Source organism: Erithacus rubecula, assembly GCF_903797595.1.
Source record: "Erithacus rubecula genome assembly, chromosome: 1".
Lineage (NCBI taxonomy): Eukaryota > Metazoa > Chordata > Aves > Passeriformes > Muscicapidae > Erithacus > Erithacus rubecula.
Window position 1 is genome coordinate 41,406,269 of NC_136658.1, and position 6,000 is coordinate 41,412,268.

Here is a 6,000-nt window from a genome sequence, read left to right on the forward strand (position 1 = left end):
GGATTAACTTTATTATGAAGATAAGGGCATGATATGAAAATAAAAATGTGTGCTGTAATGAATCAAAATGGATTGAATTATTGAGAAGCTTGTATGGGATTTTATTTGATCCAATTTCATTGAATATTTTCCTTAATGATCTTAAAGAGAGGGGAAGCTGCATGATAATAAAACTAGCAGTGTCATTGAGACCAGAGAATAAATGGGGATAATAAATACTACAAAGGGATCTAGACCTACTATAAATTTGAGCAGAGAATGATGAAGTGAAATAAAACATCAGAGATGCTAAGTAGTACATACAAAGTCCAGGGATCTGCAAGAGCAGAAACTCTGCATAAATTTAAGAGAATTCAGACAATAAGGAGAAAATATATCTGATTGTTCTGGAGATGGGTGCACAGAAAAGATTAAAAGGGCAATTCACCCACCCTGCTGTGTTATGGGAAGGTCTGGGGTTGTGGCTGTTGTGTTCTTATGTGCTGGTTCACGAGAAATCTGTCACAGTTCAGAAATCAGCTTTAGCAGGATAAGGTGGGAGCTTTGACTCTTGCCTGCTGACACATTTCTGCAAACAGGTTCTGCTCAAATGCTCCAGAGGCATTACACTTTGGTACAAGCCTTGCATGCAGGGTGCCTTGGGAGGGAGAACAGGCATTTGTGTGTGAAGATTCAAAAGGTATGAGCTGAAAGGATCAAATGCACCACTAGCAAGACCAAATTCCAGCCTGTCAGATTCAGCTCAGTAGTTTCAAGAGCATTGTAAGGAGCAAATCAAGAAGAGATCCAAACTAAAACACCAAATCCAACTGCCCCACATCTGTTTGGATTCATGTATAGACCATTTGTTCACTTTCTTTGTAAGGAAAGAAGATGCAACCTGGATGTGAATACCTCCCAGGTGGTGGCAAAGACCTCTTCTTGATTTTTCCTCCATCTTAGAGTTCTAGGATCTCTTTAACTGAATAGTGTTGGATTTTAGCCTCTTTTTTCTGCACTGACTTCACAAGTCCCCTTTTCTTCCACCCCTATAGCTGGCAAGGTCTTCTCAGTAGAAAGGCAAACTTGCTCCTCAGAGGAATATAGGTGAGCACATTGGCAAGGTACCATTGTAGAATACTGGGTTTGGGTCCAACCTGGACCACAAAGGAATATTAGCAGAAGAGAAACTATTTTTCTACTCTGCATCAACAGAAGTTCATTGTGTGGTTTTTGACTGATTTCCAAACCAATTAAGAAGGATGTTTCTGACATTACTTCAGTCAAGATATGGTGATAAATCAGTATTGTTTGCTTGCATCTCCTTTTACTCATCACTTTGCAGGCATGGTACCTCATCTGCTCAATCCACATGCTGAATTTCAGCTCCAGAAGGTACCAGATAGGGCCAGCCTCAGAGCTGTTCCACATTCCTACCAGTGCAGTGGGGATATCTGTTTGCTCTGCACAAAAATGCAGGGATTTACATTAATCCTTAAACCATTTTCTTTTAAGAGAAGTTAAAAGATAATTGCTACATGATTCACAATAGCAGCTAGCCACCTTATTCTTGTGTGAGGAAAAAGGAGTGGACATGTCAGATTTTCAGTCCCTGTACTCAAATGTGGTGGGTAATGTGTGATGCTGTGTGAGACATTTCAGTGCCTGGTACAGGCTTGAAGTACAATTCCAGAGTGGAGTGCTTCAGACTTCTGTGTAGCAAGGGCTGCCTTTAGTGGCTGCTGCTCACCTGTGGTCCAAGCATGGGAATGTCCCCACTGTCCCAAGGCAGAGCCAGAGCCTGGTTCTGCTGGCTGATGCTCAGATGCAGCTGCTTGTCACTCTTTTGAACCCAGGTGCCAGTGTCTATTTTAGGAGATATAATGATTGGATCAAATCTTTATTTCTGTGACTCTGACAAATCAAGGTGATATTCTGGCTTGCTTCCATGCTGAGGGTTGTCTTCTGCTGCTTCCCAGAGTGAGACCCTGTACTTATTAGGAACAGTGTATATAATAGTAACAAAAAAACTTGCAGCATGCCCTACATAAAAGACCTCTATACATTTTATTTCATCTTGGAAGAGCAGTGTCTCCCAGAAAGCAGCTCAGAGATTGGCTGTGCCCTCATGCCCTGCTGTCATTGCATGTAAATCTAATTAAATTAAAGGTTCAGATTAACCAACACAAAGGTCTCATCTGTAGGGCTCAGTCCCACTCTTCCTGTTGTATCTCATTCCATCAATTTATTCAGTGTCATGTCTCATTACTCTGCATCACTCACTACACCCTGAACAATGAGATGCAAGTGGTTCCTGCAGTGCCCTGGCACTGGCACAGCAAGCAGCACTTGGGGGCATCAGCAGCTCACTGCCAGGGCTGTGATGGCACCCCTGCAAAAAATTCACATCAGGAATGTTTGCTGGGATTGCACAACAGATTTTGCTAATACACTTCCCTAGGAAGACATTTATTACAGACCAAAACTGGAAGTGTGAGTGAGGACACTCCCTAATCTTTTTCTTTTTTTTTGTCTATAATAAGCTGACTGTGCTAAAATTTTACCACCCTGGAAAATTTGCTGTGAATGCACTTTTTGTTTTACCTTGTCTGAAAATTGCCATTTTAGGAAATGGACATTGGCAATGCAGACTTTTTCACTTAAAATAATTACTGGTTATTTTCAAATAGCAATTTCTGCTGTTTTTCAGCTGGACTGAGAGGATAATAAAAGCAGGATGGTTCCTGCTCTTTCACCAGCTTACATGATTTTGCCATCATACTATCTGTAATTTTTTTGTTCCATTTTTTCTCACTAGTATATTATGCTGTCATTTGCAGGCCAGTCTGAATCTTCCATTCTTAAGCAGACTTCCAGTTCTTTGAGTGAACAGTGTTTCAGTAGCTCTTGTAAATGAGGTTTATGCATGCAGATTTTGTCAACTTGCTAAGCTGAATATTTCAGTTCTTCTGATTTCTTGAGCTTTAAGAGTTCCTTTAATGTTTTCAGCTGAAGTGTATCTGATAAAAAAGTTCTATAATATCACTTTGTGCATTAAGAGAGGCTGGTCTATATGTTCTTAGGTGTATACTTCTGGATTTCTGTCCAAAAACAAATTAGAATGATCCTGTTGCTAAAGCAAGTTGTGAAAATTACTGATAAACTGCATTCCTGCAATGAATCAATCAATTCATCAATCAATCAATCAATCTTAATTTAAACTTAAATGATGGGAAAAATATTATATTGTTGAAACTACAAGAAAACAGCTCACACCAAGCAAACAGAGTGCCATAGGCCGTATGAAGAAAAGCTTTTCTCAGCTCCATTGAGATGTCTGGTACAGTGCTGTGTCCTGTTTCAAGTGCCATTCTACAAGCTCAGAGTGGAGCAGCTGCAAAGAAGTCAAGGCAGAGTAATAAAATGCTTGAAATCTAAACCCATGAATTCTGAGGAAAGGCTGGAAGAACTGTGTTGGACCAAAGGAATTAGAGAATTACTGAAGTGAGACCAAATAATCTTCAAATATGTAAGTCAGAACTGCACTGAAGGTAGTCAAATATAATCTGTATCCATTATAAAGACGAAGTAATTACCTAAAATTCCAACAAGTGACATTTAGCTGAAAGTTAGACCCATGTGGCTTGCTGCACTCTGGGGAAGGCTGCTGTGAGGTCTGGGCTTCTTCATCACTGGGGACTTTGAAGAGGCAGAGACAGAGCCAATCGTGCTTGGTGCATGGTGATGAGCTGGATGGCCTCTAAACCTCTTCCAGTCTGGCTTATTTCAGTCCCAAGGAAAATTCTGAAAATGTTCACAGCTATTGTTCACACTGTCTAATATGCACAGCAGCAAAAAACACTCCTTGGTGATTTACCCAGGATGCTTTTACTGCAAAAGTTAGCAACTCTTACATGTACTTTCAGGTTTGTACTTTTTGCACTTTAATGGTTCAGAGAGAAGGAGGGCACAGATAGAGGATGGGCTACAGTTTACTTAGTTGTGCAGTCTCTAGTTATCTTGTCAAGCTAACACCGTAAAAATGTCAATTCAGGTTTCAACTCTGTCATTTCTCTCAATCAGAAATTAAACCTGCTTCTGCCAGCTGCATCCCTTCCTTTGACTGATAAAACACCACTGAACTGTTCATATTTTTTGTTTGCTGGCCAGCCCAGAGATGAAGCTCATTGAAATTCTCTGTGGTGGTTATTTTGTGAGAAATGCTATAGAATTGCAAATCATTGTTGCTGGTTAATCAAATACCTTTCAGCAAGTGACAATATCTTTGGGCTACCAAATGTCTCTTTGGTTGCTTCATCTTATCTCTAGTGAAAAAAAAAAAAAGAAGTTTTTTGCAGTTCTTTTTTTGTTTTGCTGAGTTTTTAGTACTCTCTTCTGTTGTTTGCCAGATGCTGAAGCTGAATAAATTATTTACTGGGAATATAAAATCTGACGAATGTGCCAGCTCCTATTTGAAAATGGTTTTAAATCAGCAGGGATTTCTGCAAATGTGGTTGGTATTTATAAGTGGTTGGTAGTCTGGAGGAACCTGCTGATGTCTGGTAAACCTCAGCAATTCATTATTCATGTGGTGTAACTGAGCTGTTACACCACAGTGCTTCTATTGCCTGACTAGGGAACTGAAAGTTTTTAAATGGGTAAATGGTGAATAACAAGTGAAGAGCAATAGCCTTGTGTGCACAAGAACCTTTTGTCACAAAGGGAAACACAACAGCTTTCATCCTATAAGTGAAACCCCACTCGTGCTCACACTTGCAGACATCCATGCTGATCCTATAGCAGCTGTTCTGCATTCATGTGCCAGCTGCCCTGACTCTGAGCCAGAGGCAGCAGAGCAGTGCCACCCACCCTCTCCAGAGTCCCTCCTACTCCCTCTTGGCCTCGGAGGGGCTGATGGAGCTGAGATGCATAGGGGAGGCTTTAGAGCACGTTAGACCCTCTCCCACCACAGCTGAATGTATCGGGGCTGTCAAGGCTGCTTCAGAGCCTACAAAGGTGCATGTTGGCTCCCAGCCATTCAGAGCAATTTCCCTCAGTTTGCTCAAAACATCTGCACAGGCTCAGCAGAAGCCATGGATGCCCTTTCCTGGAATGTTCAAGGCCAGACTGGAGGGAGATTTGAGGACTTGGTCTAGGACAGTGTACATGACAGGGAAGTTGTAAATAGATGATCATTAGGGTCCCTTCCAATTAGTGCCTATAGGGATGGGAAATGCTGTGGCTGGACTGCTGAAGCATGGTTTGGGTGTCTGGAGACTGTAGGGTGTGCATCCTGCAGTGTGTCTTGGCAATTCACAAGCTCAGAGCTTGCTTGAGTGATCCTTGCCAGCTCCTGCAACAAAGCAAAATTTGGATCAGCACTTGTGAGTCAAATTCCATTTACCCATTACTAAACACCTTGGCTAAACCTTTCAAAACCTCTTTGTCTCATTGGTAACTCTGCACACTGGTGCTGCCCCACTCAGCATCTGTTGCATCCTTCTGGCAACTTTGCTTCCTCAGCACCTTCTGGTTTCCTCATGTTCAGATTTTGTCTTTGATTGATATAACCAGGATTCTTTGTCTGCCACAGTGCAAAAACTTCAATTTTCTAACTGTCTGCACCATTGATTTCCCACAATTCATATCCTCTAGTTGTTATGGAAAAAATGAGGCTTTCAGTATCTTCACATATTTTGGGATACTGCAAGATTTTCCAGACTTTTATGAAGGAGGACAGGATTCCCTCATCTTTTCATAGTTTCTCTGGGTTGGCTTAATTTCTGAAAGAAATATAACTGCTGATTCTGAATTATTGACTGAAACTGCAGTCTTTACCCTATATCTATTATTGTATTTCCTTGCATCTTGTTTTTACTTATTGAGTTGATTAGTTCGCTACATTTGGAAATAGCTTTTATATTTCTCAGTAAATTTTTGTACTGATTATACCACTGCATTCTTTGAAGAAGCAATCAGAGCCAAGAATGACCTGCCACTAGTGAACTGAAGGTCACTTAG